This window comes from Petromyzon marinus, unplaced genomic scaffold (assembly GCF_048934315.1).
Source record: "Petromyzon marinus isolate PM22_M1 ecotype Great Lakes invasive population unplaced genomic scaffold, UKy_Petmar_22M1.pri1.0 PM_Scaffold_1, whole genome shotgun sequence".
In the NCBI taxonomy this organism is placed as follows: Eukaryota; Metazoa; Chordata; class Hyperoartia; order Petromyzontiformes; family Petromyzontidae; genus Petromyzon; species Petromyzon marinus.
Genome location: NW_027423057.1, coordinates 457,114 through 485,055, shown reverse-complemented (window position 1 = coordinate 485,055; position 27,942 = coordinate 457,114). Strand labels below are relative to the sequence as shown.

Below are 27,942 nucleotides of genomic sequence, written 5' to 3'. Positions count from 1 at the left end.
TGGAAGCAAGGTCTCAGACAGAAATTGGGCCAGTTTGTAGGGAGGTGAGTTGATAGTGGAAACGATGGGTCGAAGTGGAGTATCTTCTTTATGGATTTTTGGAAGACCATATAATCTGGGTGGTTTATTAGCAGAAGGTTTTAGGGAGAACTGCTTGAATGGTTCGATTAGAGAAGTCGAATTGGTAATGATATTGTTTGTTTTTATAGCCAGGCAGTTGGTCGGATCTTTGTTGATTTTGGTGTAATTGCTATCATTAAGAAGGTCCTGGATTATGTTGCTGAATGTGGTTTTATCCATGATGACAGTAGCATTGCCCTTGTCGGCTGAGAGGATGACTTTGTCCTCTCTATTTTTTAATTTGGTGAATTCAGAGCGCTCGTCCTTGCTGATGTTATTAATAGGATTCTTAGCATTTTTAAAGATGGTGGCAATTTTAAATCTTGCCACGTCTGTCGGGATGTGTCCCAAGCCTTTGAGGGCTACATCTACCTGGGTTTTTATATCATCCACTGGGATGTGTTTGAGGGTGACAGCAAAATTCAGCCCTCTAGCTAGTACCGATTTTAGGCTATCGGAGATTGTGCTGTTACTCTGATTAATAGCAGTCTTTTTTATGTGTGGATCTGGTTTCTTTTTTGACAAGTTATTGAATTTAGCAATAAGGTTAACCTTGCATTTGGAAGACATTGTTGTGGCAGAAGAAGCAGTCATGTTATCTACAAGGTTCCAATCAGATGCGGACATTTTATCTTTTGATTTAAAGCTTTCGTGACTGCAGTAATTCATATTCTTAGTTTTTTCGGTAAAGTCACGTTGAAGGGAAACAACAAAATAATAAAATATATATAAACCAATAAAAAATTCTCACGACGTTTCGACCATAACTCAAACGGTCGTCTTCAGGTGTGTTGGACCAACACCTCGGCCGTGACAGATCATTGTTATAATTCAGTAGGCTCACATGACATTGACTTTTCCAAGACAGAGGTTCTTTGTAAGCCATCTGGCTTCCATGAGAGATTCGTTCATGAGGCTATCCACATATACAAGCACAGAGACAATTTCAACCGAGAAGATGGATTCTATCTTAGCAATCATTGGAAAGATTTGATAAACCATTTCAGGTCTTAATTGATTGTTCACGCTTACAGTGGCTTTCAGACAGCATACATTATAAAAAATAAAAAAATAAAAAAAATTCGTCTCCCCCCTCCTCTTTTCAGAATATAGATGGACTAGTCCTAAATAAACTGCCAAATCGTTGCGCATGGCGCTAACGTTTTTTTATAAATAAATAAATGCGCCGTTTACAAATACATTTATGCAAACCAACACACCTGAAGACGACCGTTTGAGTTATGGTCGAAACGTCGTGAGTATTTTTTATTGTTTTATATATTTTATTATTTTGTTGTTTCCCTTCAACGTGACTTTACCGAAAAAACTAAGATTATGACTTTTTATCTGTTAATGTTAAGTGTGATTGTAGGAGACATTTGTCTAAATTATCAAGTTCAAGCCGGAGTATTCTTATCCTCTCTGAGATTAGAGAAAGGCTAGCTCTGAATAAGATCCGTTTAGAGTTGGGTTAAGTGACAGAAGCAGATGTGAGTTTAAATGTGGTCGGTATTATCTTGTTGTCGCGGCATCTCTTCAGAAAGGTGAGTGACTCGATCATGTGAGCCTTCTTGTCTCGCAGTCTGTTAGAGGTTCTAACAGATGTGTGGAACCTATTTGCGTGGTTAGTTTATTAACCTTCCCCCACACTGTTGATTAGCACCATTGGCTACATGCGGTGCAAAAGAATTTCAACATACATAGCTGGGATTGGCAAAAACATCCCAATCCTGAAATATTTACCCTATAAATTGCTCAAAATTTAGGTTCACACACCTGTTGTTGTTATTCTCCTCGTGCCTACAGAAATCCTGGCTCACTTTGGCCCTCACTTGACCGACCGCGAAAAGCTGGAGCTCACAGCAATGCAAGAAGTGTGGTACTTTGCACTCGACAACAAACCCAAGGGATGCAACAGGCATGGATATGATGACGATGAACGTAATTACATTCTGGTGAGGCTCACCACAAAACTACAGCCTTGGGGGCGGTCACAGGGCCCAGAGGTAGCGGGGTTTGTGGCTTCTTATTATTGCACCTGAATTACCAACCAGGGCACACACCAACGCGCTTCAAAATCAGAATGTTTAATCCCGAGTAAAGCCCTTTTAGATAAGAAGCAATTTTTCAAGGGAATCTTCGCCAGCAGACAGTATCAAAGCATTCGACAATTACACCCACTCACACACTTACTCACCCACCCCCAGACGCACTCACTTGCTGACTCACTCACTCATTCACCCACTCAATCACTCACCGACCCACTCGCCCACTCACCAATGCACTCACCCGCACACATCTGAATCAGAAGTTTATTTCCCGAGTAAAGCCCATTGAGCTCAGAAGCTCTTTTTAAGGGTGACTCAGCCAGCAGACATCTGAGCATTCCAAATTATGGTTAAAAATAACTTCATAATTCCAAGCAAATGTTTTTGTTAAAATTACATTAGCACTTCTTAAACGTTGTGATTTTAACAATAGTCAGTTTAAATGATTGTACCTTTTGTTCAGTTCCGACATGATCACCTCCACTACCGCTATGAGGTGCTCAAGATGATTGGGGAAGGAGGTCAAGGCCAGGTGATCCAGTGCCTTGACCACAAGAGGAACACCCTGGTAGCTGTAAAGATCCTGGTGTCACCGTCGAGGTAAGACTTCAGAGACGTGCCATCACGAGGCCGACGTTGTTAAGTCCATTGTCGTGCAATGCGGTGGTGACACTCATGCTTCACAGCGAGAAGGGGGGCCTTGGTTCGGCTCCTGACTCGGGCACCATCGTGTGTGGAGTGTGTACCTTCTACCCCTGTTCTGCATCGGTTCCTTCTAGGTACTCTGGTTTTTCGTCTCTAAAGCTTAAAATACATACACACACAGTGTGAACTGGTATCGGCCAAAACATCCCATTGCTACAAGATTACCTCCACATTACAGTAAGTCATCATTTAATGCTGTAGATACATTCATGAAAAGTTCCGCGTTAAGCGAAAAAGCATTGAGCGAAAAGAATCTCTCCATAAATAATGTAACAATAAAGTTTGCCGAGATGCAATGTATGCATACACTGTGAGATGATGAGACCAATAACTGAGGCTATGCTATAGTAATAGGTTTTACCCTTTTAACTGGCACAAAAACTGACACCTTCTTTGGTTCTTTCGGTAATGTCACGTAGAATGAGAATAAAATAATAAAATAATACAATAAATTTTCTCACGACGTTTCGGCCACAACGCAAGCGGCCGTCTTCAGGTGAAAGTTACAGACCTGTCGGGACGACAGAGCTCAACACACCCGAGACGGCTTTTCTTAGAGCTTAGTCTCCACTGGTGTTGGACCAGAAGAGTGGAGACTAGGCTCTAAGAAAAGCCGTCTCGGGTGTGGACCAATCAAATTCAAGGACAGTGCATATTATTATTATCAGAGTTGTCTCTTTTGTTTGCATTTTGACTGCTTGTGTTGTGGTTATTGCAAACATGATGCCTTGAATAAAGGTGTCAGTTTTTGTGCCAGTTAAAAGGGTAAAACCTATTACTATATCTTGTTACTGGCAAAGGAGGTCTCATAATGAGGCTATGCTGTCACGTTACTTTTATCATTCCGAGTACTGTATCATACCGCTCAACAGTGCAGCTCAAAAAAGTATTTTGTTGTCGACTACTCACAAACCACGTTATGATGGGCTTATTCCGTGTTATAATGGGTGCGTATCTTGTTAGAATGTGCGTGTTCCATGTTGTAATGGTCGCGTTTCTTGTTACAACGGACACATTCTGCATTGTGTAAAAAGTGTTGAAGAACCACGTTATAACGAAAACGCGTTGTTTTAACGGGCGTTTGCATTTAGTTTTCCCGAATGACCAATCCGATTTGAATGGCTCTTCACCTTCAAATCCTATTGGGTACCCTACGCCAGCTCCTGCGCCCCGTATGGTACCAATGAGAGTCGAGAACGCTACTCTAGCTCACAATGCCGTTAGACCTGGTGAAAGTATATTTAATTATTAATTCTGAATAGCATTTGCCTCTGGGTGTCCCTTAAGCAAGTGTAAGTTATTAATTTGTGGACTTCCTCTGCGCAGCTCCAAGGAAGAAACATTGCAGAGGATGGAGCTCCAGATAGCTCTGGAACTTCAGAGTGAGGACAGCAATGAAGATTACAACGTCATCAAAGTCCTAAACAGCTTTGATTTCAGGGGACACCACTGCCTTGTCCTGGAGCTGTTGAAGTATGTACCGCGTGTTCCATCTCCCCCTCCCTCCGCTAATAGCGTGGTTAACTGATTAACTAAACAAACTTTTTTGTTTTCGTGGGAAAGTCCACTGACCTATTAGTTATTTTTTTGTAAGCGACCTGCCCACAAATGATAGCTTAACAAAGTAACTTATCACGTGGAAATGTATAGCAGCCAAATACTATGAATGCATGTCGATTCGAAATGTGGAGGGGAAAACCAGAGGACCTACAGAATAATCCACATGATCACAGGGAGAACATGCAAACTCCAAATGTACATGCGTCAGGTTCGGGATCAAACCCCACGACCTTACCAGGCGGAGTTGTTATCTTCTCCCCATGGATAACCCTCTACCACCTGGCTAAAATGCCAATGAAATCAAGTTGTCAAGTGGGCAAATGAGCCAACTAATTTGGTTCATCGACAAACCAACGACCTGAACCTACACTGAACTATGACTCTGAATATTGGTCGTGAACATGCACGAACAATATTAAGATTGTTGTTAGCAGAATCAGCACAGCATTTAAGGAGATGACACTGACACTGTGTTGGTGTTGTTTCTGCTTTTGTCTTTCTCACAGGGAGAGCCTTTATGATGTGATGAGAGAATCGGGGTTCCGGTTGGACATGGAAATGGTGAAAAGTTATACCAGGGGAATCCTCATGTTCCTGTCCCACATCTCTTCCAGGAACATAGTTCACGCGGACATCAAGCCAGTGAGTGGACACAGCATTCAGTATGATTTTGTTGCAGAGGCGTATTGTTAGTAGGGAATCGTTCCACGGAGAAAACCGGCCACATTAGTCACAAGATCTATGCGTTCGCTGTTTCCATCTAACTGGAAGGAGGCAGGGTCATTGTACCCCTGGTGAAGATAATGCGGTATGAATTAAACTGTAGTGTAGAGTCGTGTCGGTATTGGGGACTCACCATAGACAAAACCGGCAACGTTGATCACAGCGTTGCCCCAGTCCTTCGGAGACAGAAACTGGAGCAAATAAAGACTATTTCCTAAGTGTGCCAAACGTGTATTTTGACCTGACAGCTGCCCGTTGTCGGCTTCCACACTGCGAATGGAAAACTTCCGAAGACAAACGCGCGGTGGATAGTGTCATGGAATACGCGAGCTCTCATGTGTAGCTTTTGGTCCGTAACCCGTTAAAGGGCACTCTTGCAGCTGTGAGCTCAATGCACTCTCCTGTCAGAGGAACCATGATCAGTTGTCAATAGAGCTGCCCTCCTTTACTTCGATGGTCCCTTAGAGTGCTTTGAACATGAGCCTCAAATCAAATCTCTTTTCTAGATGCAATTGAAAGGGGCAACCCCCAGTAATAGCTGTCAACAAACATCAAATGTTGCACTTGACTGACGCTCGTTGACGGCACTACGCCTCGTCTAGTTCCCCTGTTTAGCGTAGGTGGTGGTACGTGATCGTTCCACTGCTGGCTGAATGTTATCGGCATAACCTCTGCATTTGAATTCATTCTGCCCCTTCTCCTGCAGGAAAATGTTCTCATCAAGGACACCGTGACCGGCACTGTGAGGGTCACGGACTTTGGCACGAGCTTTTTTGTGGAAAGTCAACGTGAGTGACCTCTCCTGGGTGTGTGAGCGTCTGCGTGTGGGTGTTTGTCTGATTGTGGATATGTGTGAGTATCTGCATCTCTGTACATGTGACTGTTCATGTGTGTGATGAAGATGCTGTTTAAGAAACAGTGAGTACACAAACACATATATGTGTTGTTCTTGTGATTGGTGTGCAGCTATGAATGTTGGTGGGACTCTGGAATACTCGGCTCCGGAGCTGCACTTGGGCTACAGCTTGACCTGTGGCGTAGACATGTGGGCGCTGGGTTGCACGGTGGCGGAGTTGGCGACGGGCAGACAATTATTTCAGTCCGACAGTGACAAAGATTACCTCCCGCGCTGCATTGAGGTATTTCCCACTGGGCGTCCATCCGCTCGTGATGCCCCTCTCTTTCCTTGGAGTCGTGGGTTTTGGGGGTGGCAGGAGGGGAGGTGGCCACTTAGTGATCTGGCGAATAGCGGCCGTCGTATGTTGTGTATGAGTGTACACGTGTCCATCTTGTACGTGTGAGGGGAGCAGTAGTGTAGCGGTTAGCATGCTGCGCTCATGGCCCACACTAGTGATGATTATCTGAACCGGTCCTGGGCCTCCCTTAGTTAGACTCAGCCTTAAATGAGTACCTAGTGCAGTGTGTAAAATACCTGGGTCAATGTGGCCCACCACCCCCTGTCTCTGTGTGCCATAATGCTTGCCCTCAACAAGCGCTGCTGCTGTTGTTACGCTATACTAACAGCACTTGCCCCTACAGTCAGCCGAGGATACACGGGTGACCTTTGTCTTTGTCTCAACCATGTGCAGATTCTGGGAATGCCTCCACGATACATGGTGAATTCAGCTCCCGACAGAAGGCAGTTTTTTGGTGAGTTAAAGGGTGGTGCGAGTGACGGACCGGATTCAGTTTTAAGAAGAGGCCTGCGGCTGTTGTTATTTTTTTGGTGGGAGGAATGGCCTCTTTTTATTTTAAATTCCTTGGGTGAGTGGGTGGGTAAGTCGGTGTGTGGGCAAGTAGGTTGTAGGGTAAGTGGGCGAATTGGTCAGTGGGTAAGCGGGTGGGCGGGTGAGTGGGAGGTGGTTCGGTGATTGGGTAGGTGAGTGAGTGATTGTGTAGGTGGAAGAGTGGGTGGGTGGGTGAGTAGGTTGATGGATGGGTCGGTAAGTGGGTAAGTAGGTGACGTGGTGGTTGGTGACTGCATCTGTCCCGCTGTGCATGGCTCCCGCAGACCGTCAAGGGAAGATGTTGTGCCCAGGCAAGAAAAGGGTACCGGGGAGCTTCCCACTTGAAAGTGTGCTCAAAAGCCACGACCCGGCGTTTGTGGAATTCGTCAGCTTCTGTCTGCGGTAAGACACACCCACCACCCCCTCCCAATGAGGATCCCCCCCCCTCCAATTGATCGGCGATCACTCTCCACCGATCGCCAGGAAAATGTGGAGCTGAGTGGGACTGCCGATGTGCAGTACCACCGGTGTCAAGATCGCCCTCTGTGGAGGATGGGGAGGTCCGTGCAAGATGCTGCTGGCCAATGCGATGCTCGGGGCATTTTTAGTCTACTGGGCATCAGAGGATTGCCACTGTTCCTGCTGCTTCCGCTGCTGCCGTGCATTCCTGACCTTGTAGGAGAAGGGAAGCAACTTCAATGCTCTCACCACGCTTCTCTCACTACGTTTGGCGCGTGTGTCTCCCACGCGTCTCTCAACAGATGGGTTCCGGATTCTCGTATGACGCCAGCGCAGGCGCTGGATCACAGCTGGCTCCGGACCGCGGCCACCAGCACCACCAGCAATGCCACCACCACTGCTACTCCTGGCCGTGTCCAGTGCTTTGGAGCTGCTGAACGACGGTAACCCACATTCTGCTGACCAATTTTCAAGGCAGTCCATAGAGAGGTGTGGGGCCCAGGGCAAGTCACAACTCCCACATGGAGAAAGTGGCCCAAGTATGGGCATCAAACCCAGGTCCCTCTTTGGCTGTGAGTTCCAGCCCTGCCGCCCACAAACTAACACACGGAGAGTTCAAATCTCACCTGTACATTCGGTTATATACGGATGTATTTTTATAATTGCTTTCTGGGTGAGGACAAATAATGAAGTGGCCATATCTTTGCCATGTAGGTAACCCTTCATCCACTGTGACATCGCCAGCTCCCCCCCTCCCCCCCGATGGTGGGGGAGGGGATGGCTGCGATCTCTGCTGTAGCAGTAAGTTGGAACAATGTCGTGCGCATATCTTCACAGAGCGGAGCCGGCGCTGCCCCCATTCTCTTTGCTCGCCTGGGCCTCTGATTGGAGGCTGAAGGTTGTGGAGGAAGAGGAAACCCAGGTGGAGGAGCTGGTGTTGCAGAAGGAAGAGACCCTGGTGGAGGAGCTGGTGGTGCAAGAGGAGGAGACTCTGGTGGAAGAGCTGGTGGTGCAGGAGGAGGAGACCTTGGTTGAGGAGCTGGTTTTGCAGGAGGAGGAGGCCTTGGTGGAGGAGCTGGTGGTGCAGGAGGAGGAGACTCTGGTGGAGGAGCTGGTGGTGCAGGAGACCTTGGTGGAGGAGCTGGTTTTGCAGGAAGAGGAGACCTTGGTGGAGGAGCTGGTTTTGCAGGAGGAGGAGACCTTAGTGGAGGAGCTGGTTTTGCCAGAGGAGGAGACTCTGGTGGAGGAGCTGGTGGTGCAGGAGGAGGACACCCTGGTGGAGGAGATCGTTGTGGAAGAGATGGTGGTGGAGGAGAAGGAGAAAACAAGGAAAGAGGATCAAGTGATGGTGATGCAGGAGAAGAGGAAGCCAGGGGGCCTGGCCCGCATGGGGAGAGTCATCCGCTCACTCCTCCGACGCGTGCTGCTGTGTGGTGGCCGGTCCACCGCACAGTAGAGATGGAGGTGGTCGTTGATCGGTCTGATCCATGACCACTATCACCACACCTACCACACACACCCTGTACCCACCCACCCCGTGACACCCACCACACTCCACACACACCCTGCACCCACCCACCCCGTGACACCCACCATCCACCACACTCCACACACACCCTGCACCCACCCCATGACACCCGCCACACTCCACACACACCCTGCACCTACCCACACTGTGACACCCACCACCCACCACACTCCACACACACCCTGCACCCACCCACCCCGTGACACCCACCATCCACCACACTCCACACACACACCCTGCACCCACCCACCCCGTGACACCCGCCACCCACCACACTCCACACACACACCCTGCACCCACCCACCCCGTGGCACCAACCACCCATCACACACCACACACACCCTGCACCCATCCACCCCGTGACACCCACCATCCACCACATTCCACACACACCCTGCACCCACCCACCCCGTGACACCCATCACCCACCACACACCCTGCACCCACCCACCCCGTGACACCCACCACACTCCACACACCCTGCACCCACCCACACCGTTACACCCACCACACACCACACTCCACACACCCTGCACCCACCCACCCCGTGACACCCACCACACTCCACACACCACACACCCTGCACCCACCCACCCCGTGACACCCGCCACCCACCACACTCCACACACACACCCTGCACCCACCCACCCCGTGGCACCAACCACCCATCACACACCACTCACACCCTGCACCCATCCACCCCGTGACACCCACCATCCACCACATTCCACACACACCCTGCACCCACCCACCCCGTGACACCCATCACCCACCACACACCCTGCACCCACCCACCCCGTGACACCCACCACACTCCACACACTCTGTACCCACCCACACCGTGACACCCACCACACACCACACTCCAAACACCCTGCACCCACCCACCCCGTGACACCCACCACACTCCACACACCACACACCCTGCAACCATCCACCCCGTGACACCCACCACACACCACACACCCTGCACCCACCCACCCCCTTGACACCCACCACCCACCACAATCCACTCACACCCTGCACCCACCCACCCTGTGACACCCAACACACTCCACACACCCTGCACTCACCCACCCCATGACACCCACCACTCACCACACACCCTGCAACCACCCACCCCGTGGCACCCATCACCCACCACACACCCTGTACCCACCCACCCCATGACACCCACCACCCACCACACTCCACACACACCCTGCACCCACCCACCCCGTGACACCATCACCCACCACATACCCTGCACGCACCCACCCCGTGACACGCACCACCCACCACACTCCACACACCCTGCACCAACTCACCCTGTGACACCAACCACACTCCACACACACCCTGCACCCACCCCGTGACACCCACCAGCCACCACACTCCACACACCCCCTGCACCCACCCACTCCGTGACACCCACCACCCACCACACTCCACACACACCCTGCACCCACCTACCCCGTGACAACCACCACACACCACACTCCACACAAAGGGTTAAGGGTTTTGAGGGTTACGTGTTTAAAGGATTAGGGGTGGAGAGATCTAGGGGTTTATAGAATTATGGTTTTAACAGTAAAGGGATATAGAGTGTTAGGGGGTTTGGGATTTTTTGTTGTATTTGGGTTATGGTTTCAAAAGGTGAGGAGTTTAGATGGATAGGGTTTTATGGGTAAATCGGTTTAAAGGGTTAGGGATTTAGAGGATTATAAGTCAAGGGTTTAGAGGTTTACAGGGTGATGGGTTTAGGGGTTTAGAGGGTTAGGTATTTAGAGGGTGTGTGGTTTAGAGGTTTAGGGGTTTAGAGGCTGAGGGTTTTAAGGGTAAAATGTTTTAGAGGTTTAGCGGTTTAGAAGGTGATTAGCTTAGAGGGTTAGGGTTTTAGAGGGGTACAGTTTAGAAGGTTATGGGTTTATAGGGTTATAATTGTAAGGAGTTTGGTGTCCTGAGGTTTAGACGGTTTATGGGTTTCGATTGTTAAAGGGTTAGTGGTTTAGAGGGCTTGGAGTTTATAAGGTTACGTGTTAAGGGTTTAGAGGTTTTTTAGGGGATAAGCGTCTTCGATGTTTTGGGGGTTTCTAGGGTTATGGTGTTTAGGGGTTGAGCGTTTTAGGGGTTGAGGATTTTAAGGGTTAGGGGTTTAGAGGGTTGGTGTTTAGAGGGTTAGGGGTGCAGAGATCTAGGGCTTTTGAGAATTCGGATTTTAACGGTAAAGGGGTTTAGAGTGTTAGGGGGTTTGGGGTTTCAGGGTATTTGGGTTCTGGTTTCAAAGGGTGAGGAGTTTAGAAAGGATTTGATTTAATGGGTAAAGGCGTTTAGAGGGTTTGGGATTTAGAGGATTATAAGTTGAGCCGTTTAGAGGTTTACAGGGTTATGGGTTTAGGGGTTTAGAGGTTTAGGGGGTTAGAGGGTGAAGGTTTTAAGGATAAAGGGGTTTAGAGTGTTATGGGTTTCGAAAAGTAGCTGTTTAATGGGTTTATGGGTTTCGATTGTTATAGGTTAAGTGGTTTAGAGGGTTAGGAGCTTAGAAGTTTCGGGGTGTTTCGGGGATAAGGGGTTTCGTGGTTTATAGACTTCGAGGGTTTAGGGGTTGAGAGTGTTAGCGCTTGAGGGGATTCAAGGGTTAGGGGTTTAGAGGGTTAGGGTTTTAAGGTTAAAGGGCTTTATAGTGTTAGGTGTTTAGAGGATTGGGCTATTAGTGGTGTAGGAGTTTAGAGGGTGAGGGGTTTAGCAGGTTAGGTGCCGAGAGGTTTACGGTTTTAGGGGTTGCGGAGTTTAGAGGGTTTGGTGTTTAGACAGTTAGAGTTTTGGGGGTTTATGGGTGGGGTTTTCGAGGGAGAGGTTTTTAGACAGTTAGGGTTTTAAGGGTAAGGTCGTTTAGAGGATTAGGTGTTTAGAATGTTAGAGTTTAGAAGATTTTGGGGTAAAGAGGGTTGGGGGTTTAGAGAGTTAGGTGTTTAGAGATGTATGGGTTTCGATTGTTAGAGGTTGAATGGTTTAGATGGTTAGGAGTTTAGGAGGTTATAATTGTATGTGTTTAGGGGTTTAGAGGTATGGGGGTTTTGAGGGTTAGGGGTTTATAGGGTAATGGGGTTTAGCGGTTTAGAGGGTTATGTGTTTTGGGATTTGGGAGTTTAGAGGGTTTAACACCAAGACTTTGACAACTAATATTATCCATACTAAAGGTGTTTTGGATTTCTCTCCAACACTTAATGGCACTTTTTTATTGTCATGACAAACTTTACTAATTGGCTGTGTCGGGTGGTGTCTGGTTTAACGACACATTTATATTTACACGATCTAACCCGAAAATATATTTATTATGCGTTTAGAGGGTTAGGGGCTTAGAGTGTTATGTGTTTAGAGGGTTAGCGTTTTAGGGGTATAGGTGTTTTAAGGGTTAGGTGTCTTGAGGGTTAGTTCTTTAGAGGGTATGGGTGTTAAATGTAGATTTGAAGTTTTCGTGACTGCAGGGATCCATACTCTTTGGTTCTTTCGGTAAAGTCACATAGGTAGAAATAAAATAAAACAAATCGCGACGTTTTGATCGCAACACAAGCGATCTTCATCAGGTGGGACAACCACAGCAAGAAATGCTGAAGTCGGCAGGAGAGCTGCCATGGCAAGAGGTTATATAGTTTAGAGAGGGGGGAAGAGGCAAGGGGACAGAGAGAAAAGGGGGGGGGGGGTGTGGGGTAGGAAGAGGGGGGGCACGTAAGCGCTAGGGGAAGAGGACGTTAGGCTGGTGGGGGGACATGGGCGGGGCAGCAGTAAAACCGGCAGGTAATGATGGAAACAACAACACAAGTTAAGGCATTACCTGGTTGATAACATCCTTCCAGTGATTGTTTAATTTGTATCCATCTTCTCGGTTGAAGTTTTGTCTATACCCTGGAGTCTACAAACTGAGTTGTAACTTCGGCCGCAGCTACGTTGGAGAAATAAAACGACACGTCTCGGACCGTGTTCGCGAACACAAGGCGGATCTGAAACATAGCAAACCAATACCTCTGCCGTAGTGGCCATTGTTATAACGCTGTGGGCTCGCATGATATTGTTATTTTCGGAGGCCAAGGACAAAACTTCAATCGAGAAGATGGATACAAATTAAACAATCACTGGAAGGATGTTATCAACCAGGTAATGCCTTAACTTGTGTTGTTGTTTCCATCATTACCTGCCGATTACTGCTAGCCCCGCCCACGTCCCCCCACCCCAGCCTCACGTCATCTTCTCCTAGCGCTCACGCGGCCCCCCTTCCTCTCCCTACCCCACACCCTCCCCTCTCTCTCTCCCCCCTTGCCTCCTCCCCCATCTCATACCTGTATAACCTCTTGCCACGGCAGCTCTCCCGCCGACTTCAGCATTTTCTTGCTGTGGTTGTCCCACCTGAAAATATCACTTATGTTGCGATCGAAACGTCGTGATTTGTTTAATTTTATTTAATTTATACCTACGTGACTTTACTGAAAGAACCAAAGAGTATGGATTCCTGCAGTCACGAAAGCTTCAAATAAAGATTAAAATAGTTTAGTTTAATTTGTTTATTTTTGAACAGTTTGTCTTTCCTGTCATTTTTTGTATTTTTTTAGTTATGTTCTGACCTGCCCGATTGGACAGCTGTGAAAACAGATTTTTGTAGCTCATCGATTTCATCCAGTGTAAATAAATATTCAGATTTAAATTTTATTGACCTCTGTGCGAGTCTATGGATTTCTGAGTTTGTGGGCCTCTGTGAGTGTATGGGTCTCTGTCTGAGTCTATGGATCCCTGTGTCAGTATATAGGGTCGCCGTATGAGTCTGAGTGTCTGAAGGAATGTATGGGTCTCTGTTGGAGTCTATGGGTTTCTGGTTCTGGGTCTGAGTGGGAATCTATGGTTCTCTGAGTATGGTTGTTTGTGCGAGTCTTAAGTGCACAAACTGAACTTAAAAAGGGCATTGAGGGGTGCGGAATCCAAGTTGACTATTAAGCTCCCCGCAGTGCAAGCCAGCTCTCTAGTCGTGTCATCATACAGCCCCTGTAATTCTTTATAATAATAATTAGACTTACTCCAGGAAAGCCACGCTGAGTCATAGTAAGGTCCTGAATTTGTTTTTTATTGTAAGATCTTTTCAATCAATGAATAACGAATGCTTACACAAGTGGGGGGAAACCGGAGCACCCGGAGAAAACAAACGTATGTGAAGGGGCAGCAGGCAGCATTTTAAACCGTACAGGTGACGATGGCGATGATCCCACTTGCTATAATGCCTTCTCCTGGCCAGTCAGATGCTTTCTCCTGGCCAGCCAGGAGAAGGCACCTCAATGTCCACGGGAAGGGGGTTTCACAATATTTACTGTGTGATCCACCAACCCTTGCTGCCTTCTACAGTGCTGGATCGCAGGCTTGCGTCACCACCTTCTGGCGAGTATTTGTAGTTATTATTTAAAGCTATATAGCACTCACAAGAACGACTCAAGAGGCGCGAGGAGCCACAGACATGCAGGAAGGAAGCCACGTGGTGAGCCAGCACCAACGATTGTCCAGGCTCTACGGTACTCTATGTATGGAGGCATTATTGGCTAATTAATAACGAGTGTTTGTACAAGTGGGGGAAATCGGAGCACCCAGAGAAAAGCCACGTGTGTGAAGGGGCAGCATTTTAAACCGTACAGGTGACGATGGCGATGAGTCCACTTGCTGTACTGCCTTCTCCTGGCGAGGCAGGTTATGCACCTCGACTTCCACGGGAAGAGGATTTCACAACATCATTGTGCGGTGATTTACGAACCCTCGCTGCCTTCCCCAGTGCTGGATTTGAGACGTGCACCACTAACATCAGGCGAATGATAACAACAACAATAACTATACTTATTACTTGGTAGCAACAGGCGAAAGAAAACAACAGGCAAATTATAACAGGCCAATTAAAACAGGCGAATGATAACAGGCAAATGAAAACAGGCGAATGATAACAGGCGAATGATAACAACAGGCGTATGTTTAGAACAGGCGAGTAATAACAACAACAATTATTATTTACACTTAGAACTTGATAACAACAATATTTATACTTATAACGTGATCAAGCAGGCCTCAGAGGTGCGAGGAACCACAGACAATCAGGAAGGAAGCCACTTGGTAAGCTGGCACCAACGATTGCCCAAGCTCTGTGACCCTATTGATACGTTTTTATCGACCAGATAGGGAGCGTTACGTGTGGGGGGGAAACCGCCCCCTTCGGTGCCTCCATGGTCCAATAGCTGGTCTTCTTGGCGCCACGGTCCCGAGCCCCCTAAAAGTTCCTCATGGAGCAAATCAACGGGTGGGCCATTGCCTTGTCAGGGCTCATTCATTGCTCCGGATCCCACCTGAAAATGCCAGGCGCAGATCCCCACATCATTAAAGCCACGGGTGCATTTATCCCAGATATAAACAATTGCAAACTATTTGACTATTTTTTTTTACTTTAACCAGGCAAGGCCCACTGAGCTATACAGCTCTCTTTCAGAAGCGGCCACACAATTACAGCTCAACAAATTGGCTTATTACGTGGACATTAGTAGCCAAATACTCTAAACATGTGCTAATAAATGTGGAGGGAAAACCCGGAGGATCCGGAGAAAAATACACGCGACCACGGGGAGATAGCATACAAACTCCAAATACAAAGGTGTCAGGGTAAGGATTTAATACACGACCTCCTGTATACCCTACAAAATAGTTAACATCTCGCCACCGTGGCGCCCAATTCTGATCACATGACATAGCAAAACGAACGTCGCGCGGCATAGCAATAATTCAATTGGGCAATTACTGAGCGTTCATAAACGTGAGGGGATACAGGAGTACCCAGAGAAAACCCACTCGTGCAAGGGGGCAACCCTCTATCCCATGCAGACAGAGATGGTGCTTATCCCACTTGCTGTACTGCCTTCTCCTGGCCAGCCAGGATATGCCACCTCAACACCCACTACACCATGAACTTTGTGAACCGAGTTTAAATTTCTGGCCACGGCGAACATCAGTGGCTATCTCCCTCTTCCTCTCTCGTCCCTGCTATTATCTCCCTCTTCTTCCCGCGTCCCTCCCACTATCTACCTCTCCAATCCGTCCCACCATCTCCCTCTTCCTCCCTCGTCCCTCCCACCATCTCCCACTTCCTCCCCAGTACCTTCCACTATCTCCCTCTTCCTCCCACTTGGCTCTACTAGTAATCTCCCTCTTCTCCCGTCCCTCGCACTATCTCCCTTTTCTTCCCCCATCCTTCCCACTATCTCCCTCTGCATCTCCAATCCCTCGCACTCTCTCCCTCTTCCTTCCTCTTCCTTCCCACTATCACCTTCTTACTCTAACCGATCTGCCTAATCCTCCCAAATAACTCCCACTATCTCCCTCTACTTCCCCAGTCGCTCCAACTATCTCCCTCTTCATTCCCCTTTCCTGCCACTATCTCCCTCTTCCGCCCCCTTCCCTCCCACCATCTCCCTCTTCCTCTCCCGTCCCCCCCGCTATCTCCTTCTTTCTCTCACATCCCTCCCACCTCCTTACTCCCCCATCCATCCCACGATCTTCCTCATCCTCTCCCGTACCTTCCGCACCTTCCTTATTTAACACCATCAGGTTCACAGACTCGCCCTCGCTTCTCCCAGTCAAATAGCCTAGCTTAGACACAACCCCCACCATGTTACACTGACGGCATCGACCGAGACAGCCAACAACTATCCGGCCGCCCAATTATCTAGTGAAGACGGCAGCGACCAAGTCGGCAAAGACGACAGTGCCGACGAGACGACTCCACTTCCCAGAACGTGCAACCACGAGCTCTCGCTCTCCGCTGCTTTTATCCGACTCGGCCGCGCCTCCCTTCTCCAACCCACGAGCGGGTTCCAGTGTCTTCCAGGGAGGGTCTCTGTGATCCTTGCCCCAGTGCCTCCGCCCTGCTGACAAACCCGCATGAGGCTCACTGGCGTGTGTACTCCCCGTCCACCGCAGTTGCCGCTGCTGGACAACAACTATTACTCTACAGTTGTACTGCCCCTCTGTACCGTGCCCCCGAGCCATCAACACGGACTCACAGCATCAACACAGACGCACATGATCAACACAGACTCACAGCATCAACAGACTCACACGATCAACAGACTCACAGCATCAATACGGACTCACACCATCAACACGGAAACAGGGTCAGTGAGCAAGATGGCGGATGAGTGCATACATGATGTGAGTGGTGGTGAGTTCAAGTTAAGCACCCAGTTTTAAATCTCATTTACTCCCACCATCACCACCACCACCACCCTACATACAACAGTCGGAAGTAAATGCCTACACACCCTACATACAATCGTCAGTAGTAGTGGGGAGAAGAGGGCATCAGTGGGGGCGAGGCATGAAGCGTTGAGAAGCCCTCAGATACTCCATAAAACCCCGAGTTTCATGGAGTATAATTTTCAGCATTACAGTTCCATTTTTTTTACGTTAACAAATGTCTCGCCATATATTACACCGTATAGGTAACTAGATTGGGCGAGGGATGGTCTTTTTTGTTGAACAATCAATAAAGCTACGGTGTTGTACTGTGCCCGTATCCGTGTACGGTACTGTGCACTAAAGGAAGAAAAATGGAGCGGCTGAACCTCACTGCCTCCTTACCGGAGGCTGTAAACATCAAGTGACCTGAAAACTGCGATGGGACGTGAAAGACAACATGGAGAGACAAGAGGGCGCCACGTGTGTTCTTCCATGGCAGCAGCAGCATCATCGCAGGCAATGAGGTTCAAATGGGCACAGGAACTTTGAGGTGGACCCACGAGTGTTTGAGTCACAGCGGCGTGCAATCGGCGACCTCTATACGCTTGGCGCAATCCGCACCGTCATTTCACGGAGCCCTTGTCCACTCGACGAGTGCGACGACGCCGTCCCACCGTCATTCGGCGCCTCGTGGTGACATCACAACAGCAAAGCGACAGGTGTTGTTTATTCATTTCTTGAGGCAATTCGAGGGCCCGGTTACATCGCGTTGTGATACACGCACACACCGTCAACATATACTACACCGGTTATAAAAAAAAAGCAGGGGATAGAAAGGTGGGGGAGCGGACCCGACCACAGGTATTGTTTAAAAGACGTCAAGCGGACCGGGGGTTTTAAATGCAAGTCCATGCGGACACCAACATCCGAACGATTGTACCAATAAATCCTGAACCTTCTGGAAGATTTCAGCTCCCGCTGGTTTGGATCAGGGTGATGTTGGGGCAAATTCCATTAATTGGGAAAGGTGGCAATCTTGTGGGAATGTCCTCGCCAGAGAAGAAACTTGTCGCTTCCATGTTTTATTTTCATCCGACGTCCCATTAGCGAGATCCAGAGCGTGACGGACTCATATGGAGTCGGCCTCCTGTAATTTTTCTGGTCTCATTCTCACCACAGGTGAAGGCAGAGCCACACATCAACGTGCCAATGGGGCCACGGTTGAAGTGGTGGGGCCACGGTTGAAGTGGCGGTGGCCACGGGTCATGTGGCCTCTATGTATTTTCCATGTTGAAGGCCGATTGCCCCAAACATTGCCCGTCATATGCAGTGTCACTGAATAACGTGTGAAACATACTGTAGCATATACAAAATTGTATTTTCTTCATACATTAAATACAAAAAACACAATGAACATGAAATGCGTATAGGACATTTATAACTCTCTCAATGACCAAACTTGTATTTTATGAACACACTTATACGAGCAAAATATGACAAAAGTGTTCCAGATTTCAGTTTCAATTGAGACTGAAATCCGGAATCATTACCCCCTACTGACAGACTAATAATACCCGCTCGCAGGCCAAGTGCTGATTCACCTTGGGGCCTCGCCTGGTATAGAGGTCGTGGGTTAAATCCCGACGCCTGTATATCTGGAGTTTGCATGTTCTCCCCGTGACCGCGTGGATTTTTCTCTGGGTCCTTCGGTTTTTCCCTCCACATTTAGAAACATGCGTTTAAAAGTATTTGGCTGCTATATATTTCTGCGTGACAAGCCACTTTATAGCGCTTTCATTTGTGGCCCGGTCGTTCCTGAAAGAGAGCTATACAGCTGAGTGGGCCTTACCTGGTAAAATAAAAAGAGATTAGTTTTGTTAGTTTATTTTGTGCCACAGGGGGACAGCTACAGGGGGGGGGGGTGCCCATTAAAATGGTCGAGATGAGATGCAACTTAAGGCGCTTGTGACTTCCCAAAAATATTATTTATGGCAGGTTTTCACATCTAAACATCCCGGGTGGCATTGAAGCCAAGAGCTCCCACCCTAGGTGAGTAGCTACGAGAGCGGTGCTGTGCACGGCGACACGCCACTTTCTCCATCTGCCTGACTTGGTATTTTCTTTTTTGTTACTTAAATAAATGTTAATGTTTCGTTTTGTGTACGCGTGTATGTACACCGTTTGGGGAGCGGTGGTGCAGCAGTTAGCGCACTACGAACTCAGCCATCTGAGTACGTGGTGTGGGGTGTGTATAACATCGCAAAACTGGGGAGGACAAAGGCAGCCAGACGTGGGGCTGGCCACACAACCACTTCTGTGCCATGCCGGCCATCATAGGTGCTACCCGTTAACAGCACTTGCCCCAGCAATCTGTTAACGGCGATACGGAGTACCTTTGTCTTTTTGTGCAATTGTGTGCTTCTGTGTGCGACGCATGCGACGATGTGCATGTTTGTGTTTGATAAATGTACATCCGCAATGTGTGTGTGACGCGTATGATGCACGTGTGTGACGACGGTTGGAACAGCGATTCACGCACTGCCCTATCCACGCGGCGACCTCTCCTCAACGTCTCGAGCCTCGGCGGAGAGCGCCGCGAGGTTCGACTCCAACTCCGGCTTTCCAGGGACAAACCCCCCCCCCCAATGCCCCTCCCCCCAGGCCCATGGGGGGGGGGGGAAGTCGCTCCCCTCCCTCACTCCACGCTCAGGAACTTCCTCTTCTTCGCCGTGTTCATGTACGGTCGCCAAGGCCACTCCACCTCGGCGGTGGCCGCGTTGTCCAGCGTGCCCAGTTTAATCTCATAGACTGCGCGACACACAAAAGCAAAGATCCCCCCCATGCAGCCTTTAACAGACGGCGTGGGAAAAGCGCTGTTCGTGTGTTAGCATGTAGGAAAGCCAGCACGGCACACCAAGGGGTGGGTGTGGGTGGCCAGCATTACGTCCGATCATCTTTGAATTTACACATCGCATCCGGGGTGGGGGATGCGAGTCGGGTCACGGTACAGCGAATGCGACCAGAGCAGCGACCCCACCGACTCAAGTTCCGATCCGCTCTACAAGTCACCCGCGGGCCACCTAGCCCGAGGCTAGACTCTTACATTCAGCCCATCATCCTCTCAGGGGTCGATAAAATTTACAACTACTTCGTAGGGAAGTCCACAAGGAATGTGGAATTTCCACCGCCTCTGCAGGGGTGTAAAGTGGAGACGAGTAACAATGTGTCAGGCAGACTTACGCTCCATCTCGAATCACGGTCCCACCTCCTTCAACTCGATGTCCTTGCCGTCGCGCTTGTAGACGTTGTGCCTGTTGGGAGGGGGGAAGGGGGGCACAGAAGTCACGGGAGGGGATGCGGCAAGTCACACGGACGGCGCTGGACTCTCATTACGTGTCCTCGCAGACGTTTGCCAGTTAGAGGCCAGCGGCCACCCTGTTTAAAACTGCGGATGCATTAGCAAATGAACAACATTACGCGCCTTCAGCTTCAGAGATGGCGTTAAATAAAAACTCTGTGCTGTTGCTCGAAAACTAAAGTAAAACGAAACTATTTTTATTTTACCACTGAGCTATGTAGCTCTTTTTCACATAAAAATGTATAGCAGCAAAATACTCGAAATTCAAGTTTCTAAATGTGTAGGGAAAAACCCGGAGGACCCGGAGAAAAATCAAAGTGACCAGGAGGAGAACATGCAAACTCCGAATATACAGGCGGACACACAGCACCTGGCCCAAAAGTCTGCTCACTCTTTCCCATTCCGAGACATCTGCAAGTTGCCGGGTGGTAGGTGTCACGTTCACCGCTGAATCTCGGTACGCGCGAGCGGCTCGGCGTTAATTTTATTTATAGAGGCGTAGCGCTGCTGTTTTTAAAAGGCGTTGCCCTCACCGCAGAGAACCGTAGTGACACGACCGGCACTCTATGGAACATAACTGTGCCACACGCCCTCCCGCATAGTCTTATGGGAGCAAAAGGTATGTCTTCAGGTCAGAAGACGTACTTGAGTTTTTCTTACGGTTCCGTTTCGACGACGTATATGTACATCATGGAAATGAGAAAGGGTTATAGCCTATACGAGGGATCTTTGTGCTTTGGGGATGGGGGAGGAAGATGTGGGTGAGACTGGCACGGTGCCCGCACGCACCGTCTTTCCGAGTCGCGACGTGAAGTTGTGCATCACGAGGTGTTGGAATGCCTCGGACATCATGTCCACGTCCGGATGTCGTGCCGCATCACCACGCTCGAGAGTGTCAAGTACACCGTGGCATCGTACCACGTGTCACATGAACAGCATGCCGGAAAGTTAGACACACCACAGGTGTCACACAGACTGTACTGGAGAGTTAAACAGACTGCCCTTCCATCTGCGGCATCATACCACATCACACCACATACACAGTTAAAACACCACAATTCCATGTCTGCAGCGTCATACTACACACCGCACATCGTACGCACAGCTAAATACACCTCCATCCCCGTCTGTTGCACCGCATCACACACGTCACACCATGCATCACACCGGGGAGCGGGAGCGGAGTGGCTATCTCATTACACTACAAATCCGGTGACCTGACTTCGATTTCCGGTGTGTCCAAGCATCGACAGTGGGGAGACAAAAGGGGCCAGATGCGGTAATGACCACACCACCCACCCCGCCGTGTGCCCTGCCGGCCTTCGTAGGTCGCTCGACAAACAGCACTTGCCCTGACAGCCTGTTAAAGGCTACACGGGGGAGCTTTGTCGACTGCGGTGCGTGCGCGTGCCTGGCATACCGCGGTGCTCATGCAGGACGATGAAGTCGTTGACGGCGTTGGCGCAGCACACCCACACCAGCGCCTGCAGCTTGTGGCCTCCGTGGTTCATCGGCTGAGCGTTCGGCAGGATCAGCTTCATCTCCTGCGGTGGTGGTGGGAGGGTGGTGGTGGTGTGGTAACATGACAGCAAGCGGTCACACGCCGAGTCCGCTCTTCCCACCGGCGTCCGTCCCGGCCACGCTGCTTTCGCCCCCCCCACTTCCCCGCCCCCCCACTGTATCCGACTCGGGTTGTGTTGTTTGTTTTTTCCATTGCGGAAGCCGAGCCGAGCCGTGCCGGTATACGGGGTCGCCAAACCCCATGTTGGCACAACTGGGATGCACCATTGGAAAAACTTTACTATTTTTATTTTACCAGGTAAGGCCCACTGAGCTATGCAGCTCTTTTCCAGAAGCGACCTGGCCACAAATCATAGCTCAACTAAGTGGCTTATCGCCATGTGGAAATTTATAGCAGCCAAATACTCTTAAACGGACGTTGATTCTAAATGCGGAGGGAAAAACCGGAGGACCTGGAGAGAAATCCACGCGACTCCTCGGAAAGAGGCACGCAACTCCAAATATACAGCAGGCATCAGGGTCAGGATTGAACCTGCGACCTCCTGTATACCGGGTGAGGGAGTTAACATCTCGCCACAGTGGCGCCCCCAATGGTACATCTTTCCGTGACCACCGACCGTGCGTAGTGCTACAGTAGATACATTTTCGATGAATGGAAGGGATCGGTCATCGCGAAAAGGCGGACTGAATCGCGAGGAATGAAGTTGACAAAAGCTGCATGCACCAAACCAAAGTGTCCAACGCTCCACCACTTACGACCCCCCCCCCCCCCCCACACAGCCTCCACCTTTCATCAACAACCAGATTTCTTCTGGTTAACTCAACGGATGCGAGTTGTCTCACACTGCACAAGCCCGATGATTGGTCGACACGACTCGTGTGAGGTGCAAGGAACTGATTCTAAAGCCGATAGAGAACACGTGTGTGTGTGTGCGGTAATTTAGCAGTTAGCATGCTGCCCCACAAACCTAGTGACCCGAGGTTTATTTCCGTTCATGGCCAACACCAGTGGCGATTATCTGAACTGGTCCTGGGCCTCCCCTAGATCAACTCAGCCTCAAACGAGTACCTAGTGCGGTGTTTAAACATCATTACCAGAGAGATAAAGGTGGCCAGTTGTGGTGCTAGCCACCTACACCCTCGCAAACAGCACCTGTCCCAAAAACCTGTTAAGGCTATATGGGGGACCTCTGTCTTTGCGCGCTTGTACACATGCAATACACGAGGACCCACATTCCTCGTGTGACCCCAAACCCTGTAGCCCCTGTGACCCCGTGCCCGCACCTTGATGAACTGCTTGAGGAGGGAGCTGGGGTCGCGTGAGGTCGTCGCCATGATGTGTGGGTCCTTCACGCCGGCTCAGCGGTACTCGTCATCCATGTGGCTGCTCACTCCTACTGACACGGGGGGGGGGGGGTGGATAGAAAGAGGTGGTAGATGGGGCAGGGGGGACGGAGAGGGTAGGTTATCATTTGCCATACTTCACCGTGCAGGTGAGTGAAGGTGTGTGTGTGGGTGGATGGATGGAAGGAGCGACCAGGAATGGTTGAGAATATCACTCTGCAGTGATCGCGTTGATTTTGTGTAGCGAGCTGAGCAATAATGAGACCTGGATGAGTCCCAATTGCAAGAGTGGGTGGGTGATATGGCAGGTGAGTGGGTAAATTGAGTAAAATGATGAGTGAGTGAATGAGTGCGTCAGTGCATGTTAAACCTCTTTGTTACAGCACGTAGCCAACCGTGGTAATCGGAAGTGTGACAAACTAACCACAAAAAGTAGTTCTCAAGAAATGAGTTTGTCAATCTAGACGATGATTTAAAAGTGCAAAGCTCCAGTGGCTTCCTAATATTGTAAGGAAGACCGCTCCAGAAGGAAGACTGCTCCAGAAGCACACGTTATGTGGTGACCACGGCCTTCATTTGACATTCCACAAAAATTTACGCCAGCCATCACACACACACGGCCGACTCTTTTTCCACGTTCACGCCACGGGATTTTTCAAAGTCCACTTGGGAAGCAATCGCCGTGCAGTATTTACGGTCAACGCAACTGCGGCATTAAACCCATTAAACCGGTGGGGGGGGGGGGGGTTGAGGGCCCGCCGTTCTCGAACCGCGAACCTCCGCGGCAAAACACGGTGCCACCGCTTGGCAGGAAGGACCGACGGCGAGCCGGGGATGCGCGCCGACTCGGCGTGTCTAGCGGGCGGAGACGCGCGACGCTTATCCCTCTGCCTCGGGAGTCTCGCGGGAAGGAAGAGAGAGAGAGATGCGAGGAGACGTGATGGTGAGGGATGTGAGATCACCCTCCCCTCCCTGGTCGAACTCCACGGCCTTCTGGAGTTCAAGCGCCTCCCACCGCAGGTCCGTAGGCAGCACCAGGTTTTCTTCGGTGACGACGTCAGGGGGACAGGGGGCAGTGGGTGGGGGGCGGGCAGGGGAGAATTAACAAGGAAGAAAAATCATGCGCACGCATGGATTCATTCGGAAACGCTTTCCAACGCGCGGTTGTCTTCTCGCCTGTATTGTCAGACCGTCTTGTCCCATCTTAGTCCGTCTTGCGTGTCTCATTGTCTCTAGATCCGTCTCTAGTCTGTCTTGCGTGTCTCAACGTCTCTAGTCTGTCTCGCTGTCTCTCGTCTGTCTTGTCGTCGCGAGCCCATCTCTAGATCCGTCTCGCCGCCCGTTACCATCGAGCGCCCTCTTGAGCTGCGCCTTCTCCTCTACGAGGACCTTCTTGGCCTCCTGCGCCTTGCGGTAGAGGTACTCGCCGTGCAGTTGCGCCTCCTCAGCTGCACCACCAAACAAAGACAAAGATCCCCCATGTAGCCTTCGACAGGACTGTCGGGTGCAAGTGCTGTTAACGAGCAGCACCTTTGATACACGAAGGGGGGTAGGTGGCCAGCACCACATCCGGCCGCCTTAATTTCCCCAGTGGCGATGTTTACACAACGCACCAGGTACTCATTTGAGGCTGAGTTGACCAAAGGGAGGCCCAGGAACGGAATCGTCACCAGTGTTGGCCGTGAGCGGGAATTGAACTCGGGTCGCTGGGTTAGTAGTGCAGCGTAGTGCTAATCGCGAGACGACCATAAACAACAACCGCCATTCGCCACGAAGTGGTGGAGATGTCACCACGGCGCTCGTGCCAGGCTACGTGCAGGTTAAGGCCACATGAAGCGTCGAACGCCCGCTGGCAGCAGGAGGTCACAGACAGACAGACCCAGGTTGCCATTGGTTGCTTGACTGAGATGACTGGCCGATGCACCACCTGTGCCCCCTACTGTGCTACACTACCGCTCCAACCTACACAAACTCTCTTGGGCTATACTCTTTGGTTCTTTCGGTAAAGTCACATAGGCATAAAATATAAAATAAATTAAATCACGACATTTCGGGCACAACACAAGCGTCCATCATCAGGTGGGACAAACCACAGCAAGAAACAATTGCCGACGTGGGCAAAAGAGCTGCTGTAAACAAGAGACTATATAGGTAAGAGAAGGGGGGAGGATCAGGGAGGAGAGATAGAGAGGGGGGGTATGAGGAGGGGAGTGCTGAAGAGAGCGGGGCTGGGAGTGGGAAGCTTAAGAAATTAGAGATGCGGAAAGTTAAGGCAACACCATAAAGCAGTTAAGGTTTTACCTGGTTAATAACATTCTTCCAATGATTACTCAATTTGTATCCATCTTCTCGGTTGAAGTTATGTCTGTGTTTATATATCTGGATGGCTTGATGAACAAACCTTTGATAGTAGCCCGAAGGTTTGCAGAGCGGCACCACGATACTCCTAGCGACGTCGTTGATTAATGTCTGTAATTAATATCGATGGTGAATCTCTGTAATTAATATTGATGATTCGATTCCACGAGAACAGATTCCACAAGAATCGATTCCACAACTATTTTAGTAAAGCGAAGTACACGATTCGATTCAAACGTGTTCGTTCCGGTCTCATCAGAATCGGTATTGATTCTGTGCTGGAGGAATCCAATGAGCTATAAAGCTCTTTGATCACAGATGTGCCAGTAGGGGGCACGGGGTCATAACGTCACAACAAACAATACAAAAACGATAGGAGTGCAAAGGGAATGGTAGCAAACCACTAAAAATAGGTTAAATAAACCATATAAGTTCATACTCTTTGGTTCTTTCGGTAAGAAGTCTCGCTCTCCGTTCCACCCACTACAACTGGCGTCAGAAGTAGCCAAATAGTAATATGAATCGCTATAATGGAGACGCGAAGAAAAACTCGTACCAGGGCTCCAGTGGAAGAGGAGGACGACTCAACACCACTGGGGTTGGCAGCCCCGGAAGGGGGAGGAGAAGCGACGACGGCCGAGCTGCTCACTGCCCGGCCGCCCGGCGGCTCACCATCGTCGGAGTGGGCGCTTCAGGTGGCTCACTCCCGCCTCGCCCAACTCCTGCACGCGGCGGCATCCATCCTCGACGAAATACATCGCGGGTTATAACCACAACAAATATAATCACAATCACTGCGACCATAATCGCCGTAACCACAAATATAATCATAACCACCAGCTACATAACCACAAGTATAAACACTACTGCCACAAATATAACCATAACCACCACAACCATAACAACCAACATAACCACCACAACAACCACAATGATGCTGATACACTCTCACACCATGTGGGTCCCCTTGTCTCCTTGTGTCTCCCTGTGGGTGAGTGGATGGGTTGGCGAGAGAGTCGGTGGGTTGGCAAGAGAGTCGGTGGGTTGGTGAGAGAGTGGGTGGGTGGCAGAGTGAGTGACCGGTGGCAGAGTGAGTGACCGGTGGCAGTGGGTGACCGGTGACTAAGTGGGTGGGTGGCAGTGGGTGACCGGTGACCAAGTGGGTGGGTGGCAGTGGGTGACCGGTGACGAAGTGGGTGAGAGAGTGGGTGGCTGAGTGGGTGGCCGAGTGGGTGGCTGAGTGAATTGGTGAGTGGATGAGTGCCAGAGTGGGTGGGTGAATGGCTGAGTGGGTGGGTGAGAATCAGTATGTTTTTGCTGGAGGAATCCGATGAGCTATGAAGCTCTTTTTCATAGATGCCCAGAGAGTGGCTGAGTGGGTGGCTGAGTGAGTGTCGGTGGGTGTGAGTGGGAATGAAATCTAACCTGCACCTCTGCATTGCAAATCCAGCGAGCTAACGCCCTGCGTGTGGTGGGGTAAAGTGTGGGCATGGCCACTTTGCTCCAACACGTCCGGACCAGCGTGGAAGAGTAGACCAAATACCTCTATATAGCGGCCTCTAGTGGATGCCTTTTCCAGCAGCAGGCGATTCGCCTCCACAACAAACCCGTCCCTCCAGGGAGTGCCTCTCATCAGCTATGGCTCAACACGAGGGCCACTCTGGAGCCGGTTTCCACCGTCAGCGCCTCATCAGCAGCAGCAGGGCCGGGCTCTGCTTGAAGCAGCGCCGTGAACTCAGCAGGCGTCTAGGACGTGACGGCTGTGGGCCAGGCGCCTCCTCCTCTGTCTCCCCCCACCACCGCCGCCACTGCTGATGTGTGCACACCGCGCGAGGTTCTCACCTTCAGGCTGAGTCGACGTAGAGGAGGCCCAGCGAGCCGCCGCTTCAGAAGCTTTCGCGACCCACTGACGGTGGCCGTGAGCGGGAAACCAAATCGGCCGCTCGCCACCCACAATCCACAGCGCGCGCCGCCTCCACTCGCCCCCTGCCTGACCGGAAGTAGCAGCGGGGGGAGGGGGGTGGGCAATGGGGGCGTGAGGGGGGGGGTTGAGGGGGAGCATGGGCGGGGGTTGCCAGGGGGGGCAAGGGGGGTCGCGAGGGGGGGGGGATGCTTGGGGGGGGGGGATGTGAAGGGGGAGGGGCAGGGGGGGAAAGAGGGAGCATGGGGGAGGAGCTTAGGGGAGGGGGAGGAGCTAATGGCTATTACACCACGCCGCGTCTCGCGCCACGTGCTTCCCCTGGCAGTTTGGCCGTTAGGCGT

At 50.3% G+C, this 27,942-nt stretch overlaps 1 long non-coding RNA gene across 2 annotated transcripts; it reads right to left on the bottom strand.

Moving 5' to 3' along the window:
* Positions 1-19,271: 19,271 nt before the first annotated feature.
* LOC142922537 (uncharacterized) lies at positions 19,272-21,997 on the bottom strand. 2 transcript variants are annotated; one of them, XR_012940142.1, is made up of 4 exons: positions 21,878-21,997; positions 21,247-21,342; positions 20,340-20,410; positions 19,272-19,907 (listed from the first exon to the last, which is right to left on the bottom strand). It is a non-coding gene; the product is annotated as an uncharacterized LOC142922537 (long non-coding RNA). The 2 variants fall into 2 exon arrangements; XR_012940141.1 differs by lacking the exon at positions 21,878-21,997 and having other exon boundaries at positions 21,247-21,494.
* Between the last annotated feature and the right edge of the window lie 5,945 nt (positions 21,998-27,942).